This window comes from Dunckerocampus dactyliophorus, unplaced genomic scaffold (genome assembly GCF_027744805.1).
Source record: "Dunckerocampus dactyliophorus isolate RoL2022-P2 unplaced genomic scaffold, RoL_Ddac_1.1 HiC_scaffold_23, whole genome shotgun sequence".
NCBI lineage: Eukaryota > Metazoa > Chordata > Actinopteri > Syngnathiformes > Syngnathidae > Dunckerocampus > Dunckerocampus dactyliophorus.
The window spans coordinates 98,303-117,431 of NW_026559859.1; the positions used below are offsets into that span (position 1 = coordinate 98,303).

At 51.1% G+C, this 19,129-nt stretch overlaps 46 non-coding genes across 46 annotated transcripts; all 46 read right to left on the reverse strand.

The window, feature by feature from the left end:
* Nucleotides 1-137: 137 nt before the first annotated feature.
* On the reverse strand, nt 138-256 carry LOC129175722 (5S ribosomal RNA). Its single transcript, XR_008568670.1, has one exon. It is a non-coding gene; the product is annotated as a 5S ribosomal RNA (ribosomal RNA).
* A 300-nt stretch (nt 257-556) lies between these two features.
* LOC129175187 (5S ribosomal RNA) lies at nt 557-675 on the reverse strand. Its single transcript, XR_008568156.1, has one exon. It is a non-coding gene; the product is annotated as a 5S ribosomal RNA (ribosomal RNA).
* Nucleotides 676-975: 300 nt separating this feature from the next.
* Nucleotides 976-1,094, reverse strand: LOC129174898 (5S ribosomal RNA). Its single transcript, XR_008567870.1, has one exon. It is a non-coding gene; the product is annotated as a 5S ribosomal RNA (ribosomal RNA).
* A 300-nt stretch (nt 1,095-1,394) lies between these two features.
* Nucleotides 1,395-1,514, reverse strand: LOC129175279 (5S ribosomal RNA). Its single transcript, XR_008568244.1, has one exon. It is a non-coding gene; the product is annotated as a 5S ribosomal RNA (ribosomal RNA).
* Nucleotides 1,515-1,814: 300 nt separating this feature from the next.
* LOC129175723 (5S ribosomal RNA) lies at nt 1,815-1,933 on the reverse strand. Its single transcript, XR_008568671.1, has one exon. It is a non-coding gene; the product is annotated as a 5S ribosomal RNA (ribosomal RNA).
* Nucleotides 1,934-2,233: 300 nt separating this feature from the next.
* Nucleotides 2,234-2,353, reverse strand: LOC129175280 (5S ribosomal RNA). Its single transcript, XR_008568245.1, has one exon. It is a non-coding gene; the product is annotated as a 5S ribosomal RNA (ribosomal RNA).
* Nucleotides 2,354-2,653: 300 nt separating this feature from the next.
* On the reverse strand, nt 2,654-2,772 carry LOC129174909 (5S ribosomal RNA). The gene has a single exon (XR_008567881.1). It is a non-coding gene; the product is annotated as a 5S ribosomal RNA (ribosomal RNA).
* A 300-nt stretch (nt 2,773-3,072) lies between these two features.
* On the reverse strand, nt 3,073-3,192 carry LOC129175281 (5S ribosomal RNA). Its single transcript, XR_008568246.1, has one exon. It is a non-coding gene; the product is annotated as a 5S ribosomal RNA (ribosomal RNA).
* A 300-nt stretch (nt 3,193-3,492) lies between these two features.
* Nucleotides 3,493-3,611, reverse strand: LOC129175724 (5S ribosomal RNA). Its single transcript, XR_008568672.1, has one exon. It is a non-coding gene; the product is annotated as a 5S ribosomal RNA (ribosomal RNA).
* Nucleotides 3,612-3,911: 300 nt separating this feature from the next.
* Nucleotides 3,912-4,030, reverse strand: LOC129174920 (5S ribosomal RNA). Its single transcript, XR_008567892.1, has one exon. It is a non-coding gene; the product is annotated as a 5S ribosomal RNA (ribosomal RNA).
* A 300-nt stretch (nt 4,031-4,330) lies between these two features.
* On the reverse strand, nt 4,331-4,449 carry LOC129175668 (5S ribosomal RNA). Its single transcript, XR_008568617.1, has one exon. It is a non-coding gene; the product is annotated as a 5S ribosomal RNA (ribosomal RNA).
* Nucleotides 4,450-4,749: 300 nt separating this feature from the next.
* Nucleotides 4,750-4,869, reverse strand: LOC129175340 (5S ribosomal RNA). Its single transcript, XR_008568302.1, has one exon. It is a non-coding gene; the product is annotated as a 5S ribosomal RNA (ribosomal RNA).
* A 300-nt stretch (nt 4,870-5,169) lies between these two features.
* LOC129175725 (5S ribosomal RNA) lies at nt 5,170-5,288 on the reverse strand. The gene has a single exon (XR_008568673.1). It is a non-coding gene; the product is annotated as a 5S ribosomal RNA (ribosomal RNA).
* Nucleotides 5,289-5,588: 300 nt separating this feature from the next.
* LOC129175726 (5S ribosomal RNA) lies at nt 5,589-5,707 on the reverse strand. The gene has a single exon (XR_008568674.1). It is a non-coding gene; the product is annotated as a 5S ribosomal RNA (ribosomal RNA).
* A 300-nt stretch (nt 5,708-6,007) lies between these two features.
* On the reverse strand, nt 6,008-6,126 carry LOC129175727 (5S ribosomal RNA). Its single transcript, XR_008568675.1, has one exon. It is a non-coding gene; the product is annotated as a 5S ribosomal RNA (ribosomal RNA).
* A 300-nt stretch (nt 6,127-6,426) lies between these two features.
* Nucleotides 6,427-6,546, reverse strand: LOC129175341 (5S ribosomal RNA). The gene has a single exon (XR_008568303.1). It is a non-coding gene; the product is annotated as a 5S ribosomal RNA (ribosomal RNA).
* Nucleotides 6,547-6,846: 300 nt separating this feature from the next.
* On the reverse strand, nt 6,847-6,965 carry LOC129175728 (5S ribosomal RNA). Its single transcript, XR_008568676.1, has one exon. It is a non-coding gene; the product is annotated as a 5S ribosomal RNA (ribosomal RNA).
* Nucleotides 6,966-7,265: 300 nt separating this feature from the next.
* Nucleotides 7,266-7,384, reverse strand: LOC129175729 (5S ribosomal RNA). The gene has a single exon (XR_008568677.1). It is a non-coding gene; the product is annotated as a 5S ribosomal RNA (ribosomal RNA).
* Nucleotides 7,385-7,684: 300 nt separating this feature from the next.
* LOC129175731 (5S ribosomal RNA) lies at nt 7,685-7,803 on the reverse strand. The gene has a single exon (XR_008568679.1). It is a non-coding gene; the product is annotated as a 5S ribosomal RNA (ribosomal RNA).
* A 300-nt stretch (nt 7,804-8,103) lies between these two features.
* Nucleotides 8,104-8,222, reverse strand: LOC129174932 (5S ribosomal RNA). Its single transcript, XR_008567904.1, has one exon. It is a non-coding gene; the product is annotated as a 5S ribosomal RNA (ribosomal RNA).
* Nucleotides 8,223-8,522: 300 nt separating this feature from the next.
* LOC129175732 (5S ribosomal RNA) lies at nt 8,523-8,641 on the reverse strand. Its single transcript, XR_008568680.1, has one exon. It is a non-coding gene; the product is annotated as a 5S ribosomal RNA (ribosomal RNA).
* A 300-nt stretch (nt 8,642-8,941) lies between these two features.
* LOC129174944 (5S ribosomal RNA) lies at nt 8,942-9,060 on the reverse strand. Its single transcript, XR_008567915.1, has one exon. It is a non-coding gene; the product is annotated as a 5S ribosomal RNA (ribosomal RNA).
* Nucleotides 9,061-9,360: 300 nt separating this feature from the next.
* Nucleotides 9,361-9,479, reverse strand: LOC129174956 (5S ribosomal RNA). Its single transcript, XR_008567926.1, has one exon. It is a non-coding gene; the product is annotated as a 5S ribosomal RNA (ribosomal RNA).
* Nucleotides 9,480-9,779: 300 nt separating this feature from the next.
* On the reverse strand, nt 9,780-9,898 carry LOC129175733 (5S ribosomal RNA). The gene has a single exon (XR_008568681.1). It is a non-coding gene; the product is annotated as a 5S ribosomal RNA (ribosomal RNA).
* A 300-nt stretch (nt 9,899-10,198) lies between these two features.
* On the reverse strand, nt 10,199-10,317 carry LOC129174967 (5S ribosomal RNA). Its single transcript, XR_008567937.1, has one exon. It is a non-coding gene; the product is annotated as a 5S ribosomal RNA (ribosomal RNA).
* Nucleotides 10,318-10,617: 300 nt separating this feature from the next.
* Nucleotides 10,618-10,736, reverse strand: LOC129174978 (5S ribosomal RNA). The gene has a single exon (XR_008567950.1). It is a non-coding gene; the product is annotated as a 5S ribosomal RNA (ribosomal RNA).
* Nucleotides 10,737-11,036: 300 nt separating this feature from the next.
* LOC129175282 (5S ribosomal RNA) lies at nt 11,037-11,156 on the reverse strand. Its single transcript, XR_008568247.1, has one exon. It is a non-coding gene; the product is annotated as a 5S ribosomal RNA (ribosomal RNA).
* A 300-nt stretch (nt 11,157-11,456) lies between these two features.
* On the reverse strand, nt 11,457-11,575 carry LOC129175734 (5S ribosomal RNA). Its single transcript, XR_008568682.1, has one exon. It is a non-coding gene; the product is annotated as a 5S ribosomal RNA (ribosomal RNA).
* Nucleotides 11,576-11,875: 300 nt separating this feature from the next.
* Nucleotides 11,876-11,994, reverse strand: LOC129174935 (5S ribosomal RNA). The gene has a single exon (XR_008567907.1). It is a non-coding gene; the product is annotated as a 5S ribosomal RNA (ribosomal RNA).
* A 300-nt stretch (nt 11,995-12,294) lies between these two features.
* On the reverse strand, nt 12,295-12,414 carry LOC129175284 (5S ribosomal RNA). The gene has a single exon (XR_008568248.1). It is a non-coding gene; the product is annotated as a 5S ribosomal RNA (ribosomal RNA).
* A 300-nt stretch (nt 12,415-12,714) lies between these two features.
* LOC129174990 (5S ribosomal RNA) lies at nt 12,715-12,833 on the reverse strand. Its single transcript, XR_008567961.1, has one exon. It is a non-coding gene; the product is annotated as a 5S ribosomal RNA (ribosomal RNA).
* Nucleotides 12,834-13,133: 300 nt separating this feature from the next.
* LOC129175285 (5S ribosomal RNA) lies at nt 13,134-13,253 on the reverse strand. Its single transcript, XR_008568249.1, has one exon. It is a non-coding gene; the product is annotated as a 5S ribosomal RNA (ribosomal RNA).
* Nucleotides 13,254-13,553: 300 nt separating this feature from the next.
* Nucleotides 13,554-13,672, reverse strand: LOC129175735 (5S ribosomal RNA). The gene has a single exon (XR_008568683.1). It is a non-coding gene; the product is annotated as a 5S ribosomal RNA (ribosomal RNA).
* A 300-nt stretch (nt 13,673-13,972) lies between these two features.
* On the reverse strand, nt 13,973-14,091 carry LOC129175001 (5S ribosomal RNA). Its single transcript, XR_008567972.1, has one exon. It is a non-coding gene; the product is annotated as a 5S ribosomal RNA (ribosomal RNA).
* A 300-nt stretch (nt 14,092-14,391) lies between these two features.
* On the reverse strand, nt 14,392-14,510 carry LOC129175013 (5S ribosomal RNA). The gene has a single exon (XR_008567983.1). It is a non-coding gene; the product is annotated as a 5S ribosomal RNA (ribosomal RNA).
* Nucleotides 14,511-14,810: 300 nt separating this feature from the next.
* On the reverse strand, nt 14,811-14,929 carry LOC129175736 (5S ribosomal RNA). Its single transcript, XR_008568684.1, has one exon. It is a non-coding gene; the product is annotated as a 5S ribosomal RNA (ribosomal RNA).
* A 300-nt stretch (nt 14,930-15,229) lies between these two features.
* Nucleotides 15,230-15,348, reverse strand: LOC129175737 (5S ribosomal RNA). Its single transcript, XR_008568685.1, has one exon. It is a non-coding gene; the product is annotated as a 5S ribosomal RNA (ribosomal RNA).
* A 300-nt stretch (nt 15,349-15,648) lies between these two features.
* LOC129175738 (5S ribosomal RNA) lies at nt 15,649-15,767 on the reverse strand. Its single transcript, XR_008568686.1, has one exon. It is a non-coding gene; the product is annotated as a 5S ribosomal RNA (ribosomal RNA).
* Nucleotides 15,768-16,067: 300 nt separating this feature from the next.
* On the reverse strand, nt 16,068-16,186 carry LOC129175739 (5S ribosomal RNA). The gene has a single exon (XR_008568687.1). It is a non-coding gene; the product is annotated as a 5S ribosomal RNA (ribosomal RNA).
* A 300-nt stretch (nt 16,187-16,486) lies between these two features.
* LOC129175024 (5S ribosomal RNA) lies at nt 16,487-16,605 on the reverse strand. Its single transcript, XR_008567994.1, has one exon. It is a non-coding gene; the product is annotated as a 5S ribosomal RNA (ribosomal RNA).
* A 300-nt stretch (nt 16,606-16,905) lies between these two features.
* LOC129175035 (5S ribosomal RNA) lies at nt 16,906-17,024 on the reverse strand. Its single transcript, XR_008568005.1, has one exon. It is a non-coding gene; the product is annotated as a 5S ribosomal RNA (ribosomal RNA).
* Nucleotides 17,025-17,324: 300 nt separating this feature from the next.
* LOC129175740 (5S ribosomal RNA) lies at nt 17,325-17,443 on the reverse strand. The gene has a single exon (XR_008568688.1). It is a non-coding gene; the product is annotated as a 5S ribosomal RNA (ribosomal RNA).
* Nucleotides 17,444-17,743: 300 nt separating this feature from the next.
* Nucleotides 17,744-17,862, reverse strand: LOC129175742 (5S ribosomal RNA). Its single transcript, XR_008568690.1, has one exon. It is a non-coding gene; the product is annotated as a 5S ribosomal RNA (ribosomal RNA).
* Nucleotides 17,863-18,162: 300 nt separating this feature from the next.
* LOC129175047 (5S ribosomal RNA) lies at nt 18,163-18,281 on the reverse strand. Its single transcript, XR_008568017.1, has one exon. It is a non-coding gene; the product is annotated as a 5S ribosomal RNA (ribosomal RNA).
* A 300-nt stretch (nt 18,282-18,581) lies between these two features.
* On the reverse strand, nt 18,582-18,700 carry LOC129175059 (5S ribosomal RNA). The gene has a single exon (XR_008568028.1). It is a non-coding gene; the product is annotated as a 5S ribosomal RNA (ribosomal RNA).
* A 300-nt stretch (nt 18,701-19,000) lies between these two features.
* On the reverse strand, nt 19,001-19,120 carry LOC129175286 (5S ribosomal RNA). The gene has a single exon (XR_008568250.1). It is a non-coding gene; the product is annotated as a 5S ribosomal RNA (ribosomal RNA).
* Nucleotides 19,121-19,129: the final 9 nt, after the last annotated feature.

Consider the following 19,129-nt stretch of genomic DNA (forward strand, 5'->3'; position numbering starts at 1 on the left):
TCACAGCAGAGAGAAAAACACTGTAGATGGATGTTCCTCCCATGAGGGCAAAATAAATACTCTTCCTCCATTCAAAGTGATGGCGTTTTCCAAGAGGTGGGAAACAGCGCCCTCTGCTGAAAGCCAAGAGCCTAAAAAGCTTACAGCACCTGGTATTCCCAGGCGGTCTCCCATCCAAGTACTCACCAGGCCCGCCCCTGCTTAGCTTCCGAGATCGGACGAGATCGGGCGTTCTCAGGGTAGTATGGCCGTAAGCCGGAAAGCTCTCTGAAAACTTTCCTTTTAAAGACGACACTGGTCAAACTGCGCTTCTGCAAACGGTCTCGGATGTGTGTGCACACTTTGCTGCTCGTATGGTTTTTCTGGCTGTTTTGTGCCACCGGTCGCAGCCACAGCCAGCCTGTAAGCCTGTTTGAACTTCACAGCAGAGAGAAAAACACTGTAGATGGATGTTCCTCACATGAGGGCAAAATAAATACTCTTCCTCCATTCAAAGTGATGGCGTTTTCCAAGAAGTGGGAAACAGCGCCCTCTGCTGAAAGCCAAGAGCCTAAAAAGCTTACAGCACCTGGTATTCCCAGGCGGTCTCCCATCCAAGTACTCACCAGGCCCGCCCCTGCTTAGCTTCCGAGATCGGACAAGATCGGGCGTTCTCAGGGTAGTATGGCCGTAAGCCGGAAAGCTCTCTGAAAACTTTCCTTTTAAAGACGACACTGGTCAAACTGCGCTTCTGCAAACGGTCTCGGATGTGTGTGCACACTTTGCTGCTCGTATGGTTTTTCTGGCTGTTTTGTGCCACCGGTCGCAGCCACAGCCAGCCTGTAAGCCTGTTTGAACTTCACAGCAGAGAGAAAAACACTGTAGATGGATGTTCCTCACATGAGGGCAAAATAAATACTCTTCCTCCATTCAAAGTGATGGCGTTTTCCAAGAAGTGGGAAACAGCGCCCTCTGCTGAAAGCCAAGAGCCTAAAAAGCTTACAGCACCTGGTATTCCCAGGCGGTCTCCCATCCAAGTACTAACCAGGCCCGCCCCTGCTTAGCTTCCGAGATCGGACGAGATCGGGCGTTCTCAGGGTAGTATGGCCGTAAGCCGGAAAGCTCTCTGAAAACTTTCCTTTTAAAGACGACACTGGTCAAACTGCGCTTCTGCAAACGGTCTCGGATGTGTGTGCACACTTTGCTGCTCGTATGGTTTTTCTGGCTGTTTTGTGCCACCGGTCGCAGCCACAGCCAGCCTGTAAGCCTGTTTGAACTTCACAGCAGAGAGAAAAACACTGTAGATGGATGTTCCTCACATGAGGGCAAAATAAATACTCTTCCTCCATTCAAAGTGATGGCGTTTTCCAAGAAGTGGGAAACAGCGCCCTCTGCTGAAAGCCAAGAGCCTAAAAAGCTTACAGCACCTGGTATTCCCAGGCGGTCTCCCATTCCAAGTACTCACCAGGCCCGCCCCTGCTTAGCTTCCGAGATCGGACGAGATCGGGCGTTCTCAGGGTAGTATGGCCGTAAGCCGGAAAGCTCTCTGAAAACTTTCCTTTTAAAGACGACACTGGTCAAACTGCGCTTCTGCGAACGGTCTCGGATGTGTGTGCACACTTTGCTGCTCGTATGGTTTTTCTGGCTGTTTTGTGCCACCGGTCGCAGCCACAGCCAGCCTGTAAGCCTGTTTGAACTTCACAGCAGAGAGAAAAACACTGTAGATGGATGTTCCTCACATGAGGGCAAAATAAATACTCTTCCTCCATTCAAAGTGATGGCGTTTTCCAAGAAGTGGGAAACAGCGCCCTCTGCTGAAAGCCAAGAGCCTAAAAAGCTTACAGCACCTGGTATTCCCAGGCGGTCTCCCATCCAAGTACTCACCAGGCCCGCCCCTGCTTAGCTTCCGAGATCGGACGAGATCGGGCGTTCTCAGGGTAGTATGGCCGTAAGCCGGAAAGCTCTCTGAAAACTTTCCTTTTAAAGACGACACTGGTCAAACTGCGCTTCTGCAAACGGTCTCGGATGTGTGTGCACACTTTGCTGCTCGTATGGTTTTTCTGGCTGTTTTGTGCCACCGGTCGCAGCCACAGCCAGCCTGTAAGCCTGTTTGAACTTCACAGCAGAGAGAAAAACACTGTAGATGGATGTTCCTCACATGAGGGCAAAATAAATACTCTTCCTCCATTCAAAGTGATGGCGTTTTCCAAGAAGTGGGAAACAGCGCCCTCTGCTGAAAGCCAAGAGCCTAAAAAGCTTACAGCACCTGGTATTCCCAGGCGGTCTCCCATTCCAAGTACTCACCAGGCCCGCCCCTGCTTAGCTTCCGAGATCGGACGAGATCGGGCGTTCTCAGGGTAGTATGGCCGTAAGCCGGAAAGCTCTCTGAAAACTTTCCTTTTAAAGACGACACTGGTCAAACTGCGCTTCTGCGAACGGTCTCGGATGTGTGTGCACACTTTGCTGCTCGTATGGTTTTTCTGGCTGTTTTGTGCCACCGGTCGCAGCCACAGCCAGCCTGTAAGCCTGTTTGAACTTCACAGCAGAGAGAAAAACACTGTAGATGGATGTTCCTCACATGAGGGCAAAATAAATACTCTTCCTCCATTCAAAGTGATGGCGTTTTCCAAGAAGTGGGAAACAGCGCCCTCTGCTGAAAGCCAAGAGCCTAAAAAGCTTACAGCACCTGGTATTCCCAGGCGGTCTCCCATCCAAGTACTAACCAGGCCCGCCCCTGCTTAGCTTCCGAGATCGGACGAGATCGGGCGTTCTCAGGGTAGTATGGCCGTAAGCCGGAAAGCTCTCTGAAAACTTTCCTTTTAAAGACGACACTGGTCAAACTGCGCTTCTGCAAACGGTCTCGGATGTGTGTGCACACTTTGCTGCTCGTATGGTTTTTCTGGCTGTTTTGTGCCACCGGTCGCAGCCACAGCCAGCCTGTAAGCCTGTTTGAACTTCACAGCAGAGAGAAAAACACTGTAGATGGATGTTCCTCACATGAGGGCAAAATAAATACTCTTCCTCCATTCAAAGTGATGGCGTTTTCCAAGAAGTGGGAAACAGCGCCCTCTGCTGAAAGCCAAGAGCCTAAAAAGCTTACAGCACCTGGTATTCCCAGGCGGTCTCCCATTCCAAGTACTCACCAGGCCCGCCCCTGCTTAGCTTCCGAGATCGGACGAGATCGGGCGTTCTCAGGGTAGTATGGCCGTAAGCCGGAAAGCTCTCTGAAAACTTTCCTTTTAAAGACGACACTGGTCAAACTGCGCTTCTGCAAACGGTCTCGGATGTGTGTGCACACTTTGCTGCTCGTATGGTTTTTCTGGCTGTTTTGTGCCACCGGTCGCAGCCACAGCCAGCCTGTAAGCCTGTTTGAACTTCACAGCAGAGAGAAAAACACTGTAGATGGATGTTCCTCACATGAGGGCAAAATAAATACTCTTCCTCCATTCAAAGTGATGGCGTTTTCCAAGAAGTGGGAAACAGCGTCCTCTGCTGAAAGCCAAGAGCCTAAAAAGCTTACAGCACCTGGTATTCCCAGGCGGTCTCCCATCCAAGTACTCACCAGGCCCGCCCCTGCTTAGCTTCCGAGATCGGACGAGATCGGGCGTTCTCAGGGTAGTATGGCCGTAAGCCGGAAAGCTCTCTGAAAACTTTCCTTTTAAAGACGACACTGGTCAAACTGCGCTTCTGCAAACGGTCTCGGATGTGTGTGCACACTTTGCTGCTCGTATGGTTTTTCTGGCTGTTTTGTGCCACCGGTCGCAGCCACAGCCAGCCTGTAAGCCTGTTTGAACTTCACAGCAGAGAGAAAAACACTGTAGATGGATGTTCCTCACATGAGGGCAAAATAAATACTCTTCCTCCATTCAAAGTGATGGCGTTTTCCAAGAAGTGGGAAACAGCGCCCTCTGCTGAAAGCCAAGAGCCTAAAAAGCTTACAGCACCTGGTATTCCCAGGCGGTCTCCCATCCAAGTACTAACCAGGCCCGCCCCTGCTTAGCTTCCGAGATCGGACGAGATCGGGCGTTCTCAGGGTAGTATGGCCGTAAGCCGGAAAGCTCTCTGAAAACTTTCCTTTTAAAGACGACACTGGTCAAACTGCGCTTCTGCAAACGGTCTCGGATGTGTGTGCACACTTTGCTGCTCGTATGGTTTTTCTGGCTGTTTTGTGCCACCGGTCGCAGCCACAGCCAGCCTGTAAGCCTGTTTGAACTTCACAGCAGAGAGAAAAACACTGTAGATGGATGTTCCTCCCATGAGGGCAAAATAAATACTCTTCCTCCATTCAAAGTGATGGCGTTTTCAGAGAGGTGGGAAACAGCGCCCTCTGCTGAAAGCCAAGAGCCTAAAAAGCTTACAGCACCTGGTATTCCCAGGCGGTCTCCCATCCAAGTACTAACCAGGCCCACCCCTGCTTAGCTTCCGAGATCGGACGAGATCGGGCGTTCTCAGGGTAGTATGGCCGTAAGCCGGAAAGCTCTCTGAAAACTTTCCTTTTAAAGACGACACTGGTCAAACTGCGCTTCTGCAAACGGTCTCGGATGTGTGTGCACACTTTGCTGCTCGTATGGTTTTTCTGGCTGTTTTGTGCCACCGGTCGCAGCCACAGCCAGCCTGTAAGCCTGTTTGAACTTCACAGCAGAGAGAAAAACACTGTAGATGGATGTTCCTCACATGAGGGCAAAATAAATACTCTTCCTCCATTCAAAGTGATGGCGTTTTCCAAGAAGTGGGAAACAGCGCCCTCTGCTGAAAGCCAAGAGCCTAAAAAGCTTACAGCACCTGGTATTCCCAGGCGGTCTCCCATTCCAAGTACTCACCAGGCCCGCCCCTGCTTAGCTTCCGAGATCGGACGAGATCGGGCGTTCTCAGGGTAGTATGGCTGTAAGCCGGAAAGCTCTCTGAAAACTTTCCTTTTAAAGACGACACTGGTCAAACTGCGCTTCTGCAAACGGTCTCGGATGTGTGTGCACACTTTGCTGCTCGTATGGTTTTTCTGGCTGTTTTGTGCCACCGGTCGCAGCCACAGCCAGCCTGTAAGCCTGTTTGAACTTCACAGCAGAGAGAAAAACACTGTAGATGGATGTTCCTCACATGAGGGCAAAATAAATACTCTTCCTCCATTCAAAGTGATGGCGTTTTCCAAGAAGTGGGAAACAGCGCCCTCTGCTGAAAGCCAAGAGCCTAAAAAGCTTACAGCACCTGGTATTCCCAGGCGGTCTCCCATCCAAGTACTCACCAGGCCCGCCCCTGCTTAGCTTCCGAGATCGGACGAGATCGGGCGTTCTCAGGGTAGTATGGCCGTAAGCCGGAAAGCTCTCTGAAAACTTTCCTTTTAAAGACGACACTGGTCAAACTGCGCTTCTGCAAACGGTCTCGGATGTGTGTGCACACTTTGCTGCTCGTATGGTTTTTCTGGCTGTTTTGTGCCACCGGTCGCAGCCACAGCCAGCCTGTAAGCCTGTTTGAACTTCACAGCAGAGAGAAAAACACTGTAGATGGATGTTCCTCACATGAGGGCAAAATAAATACTCTTCCTCCATTCAAAGTGATGGCGTTTTCCAAGAAGTGGGAAACAGCGCCCTCTGCTGAAAGCCAAGAGCCTAAAAAGCTTACAGCACCTGGTATTCCCAGGCGGTCTCCCATCCAAGTACTCACCAGGCCCGCCCCTGCTTAGCTTCCGAGATCGGACGAGATCGGGCGTTCTCAGGGTAGTATGGCCGTAAGCCGGAAAGCTCTCTGAAAACTTTCCTTTTAAAGACGACACTGGTCAAACTGCGCTTCTGCAAACGGTCTCGGATGTGTGTGCACACTTTGCTGCTCGTATGGTTTTTCTGGCTGTTTTGTGCCACCGGTCGCAGCCACAGCCAGCCTGTAAGCCTGTTTGAACTTCACAGCAGAGAGAAAAACACTGTAGATGGATGTTCCTCACATGAGGGCAAAATAAATACTCTTCCTCCATTCAAAGTGATGGCGTTTTCCAAGAAGTGGGAAACAGCGCCCTCTGCTGAAAGCCAAGAGCCTAAAAAGCTTACAGCACCTGGTATTCCCAGGCGGTCTCCCATCCAAGTACTCACCAGGCCCGCCCCTGCTTAGCTTCCGAGATCGGACGAGATCGGGCGTTCTCAGGGTAGTATGGCCGTAAGCCGGAAAGCTCTCTGAAAACTTTCCTTTTAAAGACGACACTGGTCAAACTGCGCTTCTGCAAACGGTCTCGGATGTGTGTGCACACTTTGCTGCTCGTATGGTTTTTCTGGCTGTTTTGTGCCACCGGTCGCAGCCACAGCCAGCCTGTAAGCCTGTTTGAACTTCACAGCAGAGAGAAAAACACTGTAGATGGATGTTCCTCACATGAGGGCAAAATAAATACTCTTCCTCCATTCAAAGTGATGGCGTTTTCCAAGAAGTGGGAAACAGCGCCCTCTGCTGAAAGCCAAGAGCCTAAAAAGCTTACAGCACCTGGTATTCCCAGGCGGTCTCCCATTCCAAGTACTCACCAGGCCCGCCCCTGCTTAGCTTCCGAGATCGGACGAGATCGGGCGTTCTCAGGGTAGTATGGCTGTAAGCCGGAAAGCTCTCTGAAAACTTTCCTTTTAAAGACGACACTGGTCAAACTGCGCTTCTGCAAACGGTCTCGGATGTGTGTGCACACTTTGCTGCTCGTATGGTTTTTCTGGCTGTTTTGTGCCACCGGTCGCAGCCACAGCCAGCCTGTAAGCCTGTTTGAACTTCACAGCAGAGAGAAAAACACTGTAGATGGATGTTCCTCACATGAGGGCAAAATAAATACTCTTCCTCCATTCAAAGTGATGGCGTTTTCCAAGAAGTGGGAAACAGCGCCCTCTGCTGAAAGCCAAGAGCCTAAAAAGCTTACAGCACCTGGTATTCCCAGGCGGTCTCCCATCCAAGTACTCACCAGGCCCGCCCCTGCTTAGCTTCCGAGATCGGACGAGATCGGGCGTTCTCAGGGTAGTATGGCCGTAAGCCGGAAAGCTCTCTGAAAACTTTCCTTTTAAAGACGACACTGGTCAAACTGCGCTTCTGCAAACGGTCTCGGATGTGTGTGCACACTTTGCTGCTCGTATGGTTTTTCTGGCTGTTTTGTGCCACCGGTCGCAGCCACAGCCAGCCTGTAAGCCTGTTTGAACTTCACAGCAGAGAGAAAAACACTGTAGATGGATGTTCCTCCCATGAGGGCAAAATAAATACTCTTCCTCCATTCAAAGTGATGGCGTTTTCCAAGAGGTGGGAAACAGCGCCCTCTGCTGAAAGCCAAGAGCCTAAAAAGCTTACAGCACCTGGTATTCCCAGGCGGTCTCCCATCCAAGTACTCACCAGGCCCGCCCCTGCTTAGCTTCCGAGATCGGACGAGATCGGGCGTTCTCAGGGTAGTATGGCCGTAAGCCGGAAAGCTCTCTGAAAACTTTCCTTTTAAAGACGACACTGGTCAAACTGCGCTTCTGCAAACGGTCTCGGATGTGTGTGCACACTTTGCTGCTCGTATGGTTTTTCTGGCTGTTTTGTGCCACCGGTCGCAGCCACAGCCAGCCTGTAAGCCTGTTTGAACTTCACAGCAGAGAGAAAAACACTGTAGATGGATGTTCCTCCCATGAGGGCAAAATAAATACTCTTCCTCCATTCAAAGTGATGGCGTTTTCCAAGAGGTGGGAAACAGCGCCCTCTGCTGAAAGCCAAGAGCCTAAAAAGCTTACAGCACCTGGTATTCCCAGGCGGTCTCCCATCCAAGTACTCACCAGGCCCGCCCCTGCTTAGCTTCCGAGATCGGACGAGATCGGGCGTTCTCAGGGTAGTATGGCCGTAAGCCGGAAAGCTCTCTGAAAACTTTCCTTTTAAAGACGACACTGGTCAAACTGCGCTTCTGCAAACGGTCTCGGATGTGTGTGCACACTTTGCTGCTCGTATGGTTTTTCTGGCTGTTTTGTGCCACCGGTCGCAGCCACAGCCAGCCTGTAAGCCTGTTTGAACTTCACAGCAGAGAGAAAAACACTGTAGATGGATGTTCCTCACATGAGGGCAAAATAAATACTCTTCCTCCATTCAAAGTGATGGCGTTTTCCAAGAAGTGGGAAACAGCGCCCTCTGCTGAAAGCCAAGAGCCTAAAAAGCTTACAGCACCTGGTATTCCCAGGCGGTCTCCCATCCAAGTACTAACCAGGCCCGCCCCTGCTTAGCTTCCGAGATCGGACGAGATCGGGCGTTCTCAGGGTAGTATGGCCGTAAGCCGGAAAGCTCTCTGAAAACTTTCCTTTTAAAGACGACACTGGTCAAACTGCGCTTCTGCAAACGGTCTCGGATGTGTGTGCACACTTTGCTGCTCGTATGGTTTTTCTGGCTGTTTTGTGCCACCGGTCGCAGCCACAGCCAGCCTGTAAGCCTGTTTGAACTTCACAGCAGAGAGAAAAACACTGTAGATGGATGTTCCTCACATGAGGGCAAAATAAATACTCTTCCTCCATTCAAAGTGATGGCGTTTTCCAAGAAGTGGGAAACAGCGCCCTCTGCTGAAAGCCAAGAGCCTAAAAAGCTTACAGCACCTGGTATTCCCAGGCGGTCTCCCATCCAAGTACTCACCAGGCCCGCCCCTGCTTAGCTTCCGAGATCGGACGAGATCGGGCGTTCTCAGGGTAGTATGGCCGTAAGCCGGAAAGCTCTCTGAAAACTTTCCTTTTAAAGACGACACTGGTCAAACTGCGCTTCTGCAAACGGTCTCGGATGTGTGTGCACACTTTGCTGCTCGTAGGGTTTTTCTGGCTGTTTTGTGCCACCGGTCGCAGCCACAGCCAGCCTGTAAGCCTGTTTGAACTTCACAGCAGAGAGAAAAACACTGTAGATGGATGTTCCTCACATGAGGGCAAAATAAATACTCTTCCTCCATTCAAAGTGATGGCGTTTTCCAAGAAGTGGGAAACAGCGCCCTCTGCTGAAAGCCAAGAGCCTAAAAAGCTTACAGCACCTGGTATTCCCAGGCGGTCTCCCATCCAAGTACTAACCAGGCCCGCCCCTGCTTAGCTTCCGAGATCGGACGAGATCGGGCGTTCTCAGGGTAGTATGGCCGTAAGCCGGAAAGCTCTCTGAAAACTTTCCTTTTAAAGACGACACTGGTCAAACTGCGCTTCTGCAAACGGTCTCGGATGTGTGTGCACACTTTGCTGCTCGTATGGTTTTTCTGGCTGTTTTGTGCCACCGGTCGCAGCCACAGCCAGCCTGTAAGCCTGTTTGAACTTCACAGCAGAGAGAAAAACACTGTAGATGGATGTTCCTCCCATGAGGGCAAAATAAATACTCTTCCTCCATTCAAAGTGATGGCGTTTTCAGAGAGGTGGGAAACAGCGCCCTCTGCTGAAAGCCAAGAGCCTAAAAAGCTTACAGCACCTGGTATTCCCAGGCGGTCTCCCATCCAAGTACTAACCAGGCCCGCCCCTGCTTAGCTTCCGAGATCGGACGAGATCGGGCGTTCTCAGGGTAGTATGGCCGTAAGCCGGAAAGCTCTCTGAAAACTTTCCTTTTAAAGACGACACTGGTCAAACTGCGCTTCTGCAAACGGTCTCGGATGTGTGTGCACACTTTGCTGCTCGTATGGTTTTTCTGGCTGTTTTGTGCCACCGGTCGCAGCCACAGCCAGCCTGTAAGCCTGTTTGAACTTCACAGCAGAGAGAAAAACACTGTAGATGGATGTTCCTCACATGAGGGCAAAATAAATACTCTTCCTCCATTCAAAGTGATGGCGTTTTCCAAGAAGTGGGAAACAGCGCCCTCTGCTGAAAGCCAAGAGCCTAAAAAGCTTACAGCACCTGGTATTCCCAGGCGGTCTCCCATCCAAGTACTCACCAGGCCCGCCCCTGCTTAGCTTCCGAGATCGGACGAGATCGGGCGTTCTCAGGGTAGTATGGCCGTAAGCCGGAAAGCTCTCTGAAAACTTTCCTTTTAAAGACGACACTGGTCAAACTGCGCTTCTGCAAACGGTCTCGGATGTGTGTGCACACTTTGCTGCTCGTATGGTTTTTCTGGCTGTTTTGTGCCACCGGTCGCAGCCACAGCCAGCCTGTAAGCCTGTTTGAACTTCACAGCAGAGAGAAAAACACTGTAGATGGATGTTCCTCCCATGAGGGCAAAATAAATACTCTTCCTCCATTCAAAGTGATGGCGTTTTCCAAGAAGTGGGAAACAGCGCCCTCTGCTGAAAGCCAAGAGCCTAAAAAGCTTACAGCACCTGGTATTCCCAGGCGGTCTCCCATCCAAGTACTAACCAGGCCCGCCCCTGCTTAGCTTCCGAGATCGGACGAGATCGGGCGTTCTCAGGGTAGTATGGCCGTAAGCCGGAAAGCTCTCTGAAAACTTTCCTTTTAAAGACGACACTGGTCAAACTGCGCTTCTGCAAACGGTCTCGGATGTGTGTGCACACTTTGCTGCTCGTATGGTTTTTCTGGCTGTTTTGTGCCACCGGTCGCAGCCACAGCCAGCCTGTAAGCCTGTTTGAACTTCACAGCAGAGAGAAAAACACTGTAGATGGATGTTCCTCACATGAGGGCAAAATAAATACTCTTCCTCCATTCAAAGTGATGGCGTTTTCCAAGAAGTGGGAAACAGCGCCCTCTGCTGAAAGCCAAGAGCCTAAAAAGCTTACAGCACCTGGTATTCCCAGGCGGTCTCCCATCCAAGTACTAACCAGGCCCGCCCCTGCTTAGCTTCCGAGATCGGACGAGATCGGGCGTTCTCAGGGTAGTATGGCCGTAAGCCGGAAAGCTCTCTGAAAACTTTCCTTTTAAAGACGACACTGGTCAAACTGCGCTTCTGCAAACGGTCTCGGATGTGTGTGCACACTTTGCTGCTCGTATGGTTTTTCTGGCTGTTTTGTGCCACCGGTCGCAGCCACAGCCAGCCTGTAAGCCTGTTTGAACTTCACAGCAGAGAGAAAAACACTGTAGATGGATGTTCCTCACATGAGGGCAAAATAAATACTCTTCCTCCATTCAAAGTGATGGCGTTTTCCAAGAAGTGGGAAACAGCGCCCTCTGCTGAAAGCCAAGAGCCTAAAAAGCTTACAGCACCTGGTATTCCCAGGCGGTCTCCCATTCCAAGTACTCACCAGGCCCGCCCCTGCTTAGCTTCCGAGATCGGACGAGATCGGGCGTTCTCAGGGTAGTATGGCCGTAAGCCGGAAAGCTCTCTGAAAACTTTCCTTTTAAAGACGACACTGGTCAAACTGCGCTTCTGCAAACGGTCTCGGATGTGTGTGCACACTTTGCTGCTCGTATGGTTTTTCTGGCTGTTTTGTGCCACCGGTCGCAGCCACAGCCAGCCTGTAAGCCTGTTTGAACTTCACAGCAGAGAGAAAAACACTGTAGATGGATGTTCCTCACATGAGGGCAAAATAAATACTCTTCCTCCATTCAAAGTGATGGCGTTTTCCAAGAAGTGGGAAACAGCGCCCTCTGCTGAAAGCCAAGAGCCTAAAAAGCTTACAGCACCTGGTATTCCCAGGCGGTCTCCCATCCAAGTACTCACCAGGCCCGCCCCTGCTTAGCTTCCGAGATCGGACGAGATCGGGCGTTCTCAGGGTAGTATGGCCGTAAGCCGGAAAGCTCTCTGAAAACTTTCCTTTTAAAGACGACACTGGTCAAACTGCGCTTCTGCAAACGGTCTCGGATGTGTGTGCACACTTTGCTGCTCGTATGGTTTTTCTGGCTGTTTTGTGCCACCGGTCGCAGCCACAGCCAGCCTGTAAGCCTGTTTGAACTTCACAGCAGAGAGAAAAACACTGTAGATGGATGTTCCTCACATGAGGGCAAAATAAATACTCTTCCTCCATTCAAAGTGATGGCGTTTTCCAAGAAGTGGGAAACAGCGCCCTCTGCTGAAAGCCAAGAGCCTAAAAAGCTTACAGCACCTGGTATTCCCAGGCGGTGTCCCATCCAAGTACTAACCAGGCCCGCCCCTGCTTAGCTTCCGAGATCGGACGAGATCGGGCGTTCTCAGGGTAGTATGGCCGTAAGCCGGAAAGCTCTCTGAAAACTTTCCTTTTAAAGACGACACTGGTCAAACTGCGCTTCTGCAAACGGTCTCGGATGTGTGTGCACACTTTGCTGCTCGTATGGTTTTTCTGGCTGTTTTGTGCCACCGGTCGCAGCCACAGCCAGCCTGTAAGCCTGTTTGAACTTCACAGCAGAGAGAAAAACACTGTAGATGGATGTTCCTCACATGAGGGCAAAATAAATACTCTTCCTCCATTCAAAGTGATGGCGTTTTCCAAGAAGTGGGAAACAGCGCCCTCTGCTGAAAGCCAAGAGCCTAAAAAGCTTACAGCACCTGGTATTCCCAGGCGGTCTCCCATTCCAAGTACTCACCAGGCCCGCCCCTGCTTAGCTTCCGAGATCGGACGAGATCGGGCGTTCTCAGGGTAGTATGGCCGTAAGCCGGAAAGCTCTCTGAAAACTTTCCTTTTAAAGACGACACTGGTCAAACTGCGCTTCTGCGAACGGTCTCGGATGTGTGTGCACACTTTGCTGCTCGTATGGTTTTTCTGGCTGTTTTGTGCCACCGGTCGCAGCCACAGCCAGCCTGTAAGCCTGTTTGAACTTCACAGCAGAGAGAAAAACACTGTAGATGGATGTTCCTCACATGAGGGCAAAATAAATACTCTTCCTCCATTCAAAGTGATGGCGTTTTCCAAGAAGTGGGAAACAGCGCCCTCTGCTGAAAGCCAAGAGCCTAAAAAGCTTACAGCACCTGGTATTCCCAGGCGGTCTCCCATCCAAGTACTAACCAGGCCCGCCCCTGCTTAGCTTCCGAGATCGGACGAGATCGGGCGTTCTCAGGGTAGTATGGCCGTAAGCCGGAAAGCTCTCTGAAAACTTTCCTTTTAAAGACGACACTGGTCAAACTGCGCTTCTGCAAACGGTCTCGGATGTGTGTGCACACTTTGCTGCTCGTATGGTTTTTCTGGCTGTTTTGTGCCACCGGTCGCAGCCACAGCCAGCCTGTAAGCCTGTTTGAACTTCACAGCAGAGAGAAAAACACTGTAGATGGATGTTCCTCACATGAGGGCAAAATAAATACTCTTCCTCCATTCAAAGTGATGGCGTTTTCCAAGAAGTGGGAAACAGCGCCCTCTGCTGAAAGCCAAGAGCCTAAAAAGCTTACAGCACCTGGTATTCCCAGGCGGTCTCCCATTCCAAGTACTCACCAGGCCCGCCCCTGCTTAGCTTCCGAGATCGGACGAGATCGGGCGTTCTCAGGGTAGTATGGCCGTAAGCCGGAAAGCTCTCTGAAAACTTTCCTTTTAAAGACGACACTGGTCAAACTGCGCTTCTGCAAACGGTCTCGGATGTGTGTGCACACTTTGCTGCTCGTATGGTTTTTCTGGCTGTTTTGTGCCACCGGTCGCAGCCACAGCCAGCCTGTAAGCCTGTTTGAACTTCACAGCAGAGAGAAAAACACTGTAGATGGATGTTCCTCACATGAGGGCAAAATAAATACTCTTCCTCCATTCAAAGTGATGGCGTTTTCCAAGAAGTGGGAAACAGCGCCCTCTGCTGAAAGCCAAGAGCCTAAAAAGCTTACAGCACCTGGTATTCCCAGGCGGTCTCCCATCCAAGTACTCACCAGGCCCGCCCCTGCTTAGCTTCCGAGATCGGACGAGATCGGGCGTTCTCAGGGTAGTATGGCCGTAAGCCGGAAAGCTCTCTGAAAACTTTCCTTTTAAAGACGACACTGGTCAAACTGCGCTTCTGCAAACGGTCTCGGATGTGTGTGCACACTTTGCTGCTCGTATGGTTTTTCTGGCTGTTTTGTGCCACCGGTCGCAGCCACAGCCAGCCTGTAAGCCTGTTTGAACTTCACAGCAGAGAGAAAAACACTGTAGATGGATGTTCCTCACATGAGGGCAAAATAAATACTCTTCCTCCATTCAAAGTGATGGCGTTTTCCAAGAAGTGGGAAACAGCGCCCTCTGCTGAAAGCCAAGAGCCTAAAAAGCTTACAGCACCTGGTATTCCCAGGCGGTCTCCCATCCAAGTACTAACCAGGCCCGCCCCTGCTTAGCTTCCGAGATCGGACGAGATCGGGCGTTCTCAGGGTAGTATGGCCGTAAGCCGGAAAGCTCTCTGAAAACTTTCCTTTTAAAGACGACACTGGTCAAACTGCGCTTCTGCAAACGGTCTCGGATGTGTGTGCACACTTTGCTGCTCGTATGGTTTTTCTGGCTGTTTTGTGCCACCGGTCGCAGCCACAGCCAGCCTGTAAGCCTGTTTGAACTTCACAGCAGAGAGAAAAACACTGTAGATGGATGTTCCTCCCATGAGGGCAAAATAAATACTCTTCCTCCATTCAAAGTGATGGCGTTTTCAGAGAGGTGGGAAACAGCGCCCTCTGCTGAAAGCCAAGAGCCTAAAAAGCTTACAGCACCTGGTATTCCCAGGCGGTCTCCCATCCAAGTACTAACCAGGCCCGCCCCTGCTTAGCTTCCGAGATCGGACGAGATCGGGCGTTCTCAGGGTAGTATGGCCGTAAGCCGGAAAGCTCTCTGAAAACTTTCCTTTTAAAGACGACACTGGTCAAACTGCGCTTCTGCAAACGGTCTCGGATGTGTGTGCACACTTTGCTGCTCGTATGGTTTTTCTGGCTGTTTTGTGCCACCGGTCGCAGCCACAGCCAGCCTGTAAGCCTGTTTGAACTTCACAGCAGAGAGAAAAACACTGTAGATGGATGTTCCTCACATGAGGGCAAAATAAATACTCTTCCTCCATTCAAAGTGATGGCGTTTTCCAAGAAGTGGGAAACAGCGCCCTCTGCTGAAAGCCAAGAGCCTAAAAAGCTTACAGCACCTGGTATTCCCAGGCGGTCTCCCATCCAAGTACTCACCAGGCCCGCCCCTGCTTAGCTTCCGAGATCGGACGAGATCGGGCGTTCTCAGGGTAGTATGGCCGTAAGCCGGAAAGCTCTCTGAAAACTTTCCTTTTAAAGACGACACTGGTCAAACTGCGCTTCTGCAAACGGTCTCGGATGTGTGTGCACACTTTGCTGCTCGTATGGTTTTTCTGGCTGTTTTGTGCCACCGGTCGCAGCCACAGCCAGCCTGTAAGCCTGTTTGAACTTCACAGCAGAGAGAAAAACACTGTAGATGGATGTTCCTCACATGAGGGCAAAATAAATACTCTTCCTCCATTCAAAGTGATGGCGTTTTCCAAGAAGTGGGAAACAGCGCCCTCTGCTGAAAGCCAAGAGCCTAAAAAGCTTACAGCACCTGGTATTCCCAGGCGGTCTCCCATCCAAGTACTCACCAGGCCCGCCCCTGCTTAGCTTCCGAGATCGGACGAGATCGGGCGTTCTCAGGGTAGTATGGCCGTAAGCCGGAAAGCTCTCTGAAAACTTTCCTTTTAAAGACGACACTGGTCAAACTGCGCTTCTGCAAACGGTCTCGGATGTGTGTGCACACTTTGCTGCTCGTATGGTTTTTCTGGCTGTTTTGTGCCACCGGTCGCAGCCACAGCCAGCCTGTAAGCCTGTTTGAACTTCACAGCAGAGAGAAAAACACTGTAGATGGATGTTCCTCCCATGAGGGCAAAATAAATACTCTTCCTCCATTCAAAGTGATGGCGTTTTCCAAGAGGTGGGAAACAGCGCCCTCTGCTGAAAGCCAAGAGCCTAAAAAGCTTACAGCACCTGGTATTCCCAGGCGGTCTCCCATCCAAGTACTCACCAGGCCCGCCCCTGCTTAGCTTCCGAGATCGGACGAGATCGGGCGTTCTCAGGGTAGTATGGCCGTAAGCCGGAAAGCTCTCTGAAAACTTTCCTTTTAAAGACGACACTGGTCAAACTGCGCTTCTGCAAACGGTCTCGGATGTGTGTGCACACTTTGCTGCTCGTATGGTTTTTCTGGCTGTTTTGTGCCACCGGTCGCAGCCACAGCCAGCCTGTAAGCCTGTTTGAACTTCACAGCAGAGAGAAAAACACTGTAGATGGATGTTCCTCACATGAGGGAAAAATAAATACTCTTCCTCCATTCAAAGTGATGGCGTTTTCCAAGAAGTGGGAAACAGCGCCCTCTGCTGAAAGCCAAGAGCCTAAAAAGCTTACAGCACCTGGTATTCCCAGGCGGTCTCCCATCCAAGTACTCACCAGGCCCGCCCCTGCTTAGCTTCCGAGATCGGACGAGATCGGGCGTTCTCAGGGTAGTATGGCCGTAAGCCGGAAAGCTCTCTGAAAACTTTCCTTTTAAAGACGACACTGGTCAAACTGCGCTTCTGCAAACGGTCTCGGATGTGTGTGCACACTTTGCTGCTCGTATGGTTTTTCTGGCTGTTTTGTGCCACCGGTCGCAGCCACAGCCAGCCTGTAAGCCTGTTTGAACTTCACAGCAGAGAGAAAAACACTGTAGATGGATGTTCCTCACATGAGGGCAAAATAAATACTCTTCCTCCATTCAAAGTGATGGCGTTTTCCAAGAAGTGGGAAACAGCGCCCTCTGCTGAAAGCCAAGAGCCTAAAAAGCTTACAGCACCTGGTATTCCCAGGCGGTCTCCCATCCAAGTACTAACCAGGCCCGCCCCTGCTTAGCTTCCGAGATCGGACGAGATCGGGCGTTCTCAGGGTAGTATGGCCGTAAGCCGGAAAGCTCTCTGAAAACTTTCCTTTTAAAGACGACACTGGTCAAACTGCGCTTCTGCAAACGGTCTCGGATGTGTGTGCACACTTTGCTGCTCGTATGGTTTTTCTGGCTGTTTTGTGCCACCGGTCGCAGCCACAGCCAGCCTGTAAGCCTGTTTGAACTTCACAGCAGAGAGAAAAACACTGTAGATGGATGTTCCTCCCATGAGGGCAAAATAAATACTCTTCCTCCATTCAAAGTGATGGCGTTTTCAGAGAGGTGGGAAACAGCGCCCTCTGCTGAAAGCCAAGAGCCTAAAAAGCTTACAGCACCTGGTATTCCCAGGCGGTCTCCCATCCAAGTACTAACCAGGCCCGCCCCTGCTTAGCTTCCGAGATCGGACGAGATCGGGCGTTCTCAGGGTAGTATGGCCGTAAGCCGGAAAGCTCTCTGAAAACTTTCCTTTTAAAGACGACACTGGTCAAACTGCGCTTCTGCAAACGGTCTCGGATGTGTGTGCACACTTTGCTGCTCGTATGGTTTTTCTGGCTGTTTTGTGCCACCGGTCGCAGCCACAGCCAGCCTGTAAGCCTGTTTGAACTTCACAGCAGAGAGAAAAACACTGTAGATGGATGTTCCTCACATGAGGGCAAAATAAATACTCTTCCTCCATTCAAAGTGATGGCGTTTTCCAAGAAGTGGGAAACAGCGCCCTCTGCTGAAAGCCAAGAGCCTAAAAAGCTTACAGCACCTGGTATTCCCAGGCGGTCTCCCATCCAAGTACTCACCAGGCCCGCCCCTGCTTAGCTTCCGAGATCGGACGAGATCGGGCGTTCTCAGGGTAGTATGGCCGTAAGCCGGAAAGCTCTCTGAAAACTTTCCTTTTAAAGACGACACTGGTCAAACTGCGCTTCTGCAAACGGTCTCGGATGTGTGTGCACACTTTGCTGCTCGTATGGTTTTTCTGGCTGTTTTGTGCCACCGGTCGCAGCCACAGCCAGCCTGTAAGCCTGTTTGAACTTCACAGCAGAGAGAAAAACACTGTAGATGGATGTTCCTCACATGAGGGCAAAATAAATACTCTTCCTCCATTCAAAGTGATGGCGTTTTCCAAGAAGTGGGAAACAGCGCCCTCTGCTGAAAGCCAAGAGCCTAAAAAGCTTACAGCACCTGGTATTCCCAGGCGGTCTCCCATCCAAGTACTCACCAGGCCCGCCCCTGCTTAGCTTCCGAGATCGGACGAGATCGGGCGTTCTCAGGGTAGTATGGCCGTAAGCCGGAAAGCTCTCTGAAAACTTTCCTTTTAAAGACGACACTGGTCAAACTGCGCTTCTGCAAACGGTCTCGGATGTGTGTGCACACTTTGCTGCTCGTATGGTTTTTCTGGCTGTTTTGTGCCACCGGTCGCAGCCACAGCCAGCCTGTAAGCCTGTTTGAACTTCACAGCAGAGAGAAAAACACTGTAGATGGATGTTCCTCCCATGAGGGCAAAATAAATACTCTTCCTCCATTCAAAGTGATGGCGTTTTCCAAGAAGTGGGAAACAGCGCCCTCTGCTGAAAGCCAAGAGCCTAAAAAGCTTACAGCACCTGGTATTCCCAGGCGGTCTCCCATCCAAGTACTAACCAGGCCCGCCCCTGCTTAGCTTCCGAGATCGGACGAGATCGGGCGTTCTCAGGGTAGTATGGCCGTAAGCCGGAAAGCTCTCTGAAAACTTTCCTTTTAAAGACGACACTGGTCAAACTGCGCTTCTGCAAACGGTCTCGGATGTGTGTGCACACTTTGCTGCTCGTATGGTTTTTCTGGCTGTTTTGTGCCACCGGTCGCAGCCACAGCCAGCCTGTAAGCCTGTTTGAACTTCACAGCAGAGAGAAAAACACTGTAGATGGATGTTCCTCACATGAGGGCAAAATAAATACTCTTCCTCCATTCAAAGTGATGGCGTTTTCCAAGAAGTGGGAAACAGCGCCCTCTGCTGAAAGCCAAGAGCCTAAAAAGCTTACAGCACCTGGTATTCCCAGGCGGTCTCCCATCCAAGTACTAACCAGGCCCGCCCCTGCTTAGCTTCCGAGATCGGACGAGATCGGGCGTTCTCAGGGTAGTATGGCCGTAAGCCGGAAAGCTCTCTGAAAACTTTCCTTTTAAAGACGACACTGGTCAAACTGCGCTTCTGCAAACGGTCTCGGATGTGTGTGCACACTTTGCTGCTCGTATGGTTTTTCTGGCTGTTTTGTGCCACCGGTCGCAGCCACAGCCAGCCTGTAAGCCTGTTTGAACTTCACAGCAGAGAGAAAAACACTGTAGATGGATGTTCCTCACATGAGGGCAAAATAAATACTCTTCCTCCATTCAAAGTGATGGCGTTTTCCAAGAAGTGGGAAACAGCGCCCTCTGCTGAAAGCCAAGAGCCTAAAAAGCTTACAGCACCTGGTATTCCCAGGCGGTCTCCCATTCCAAGTACTCACCAGGCCCGCCCCTGCTTAGCTTCCGAGATCGGACGAGATCGGGCGTTCTCAGGGTAGTATGGCCGTAAGCCGGAAAGCT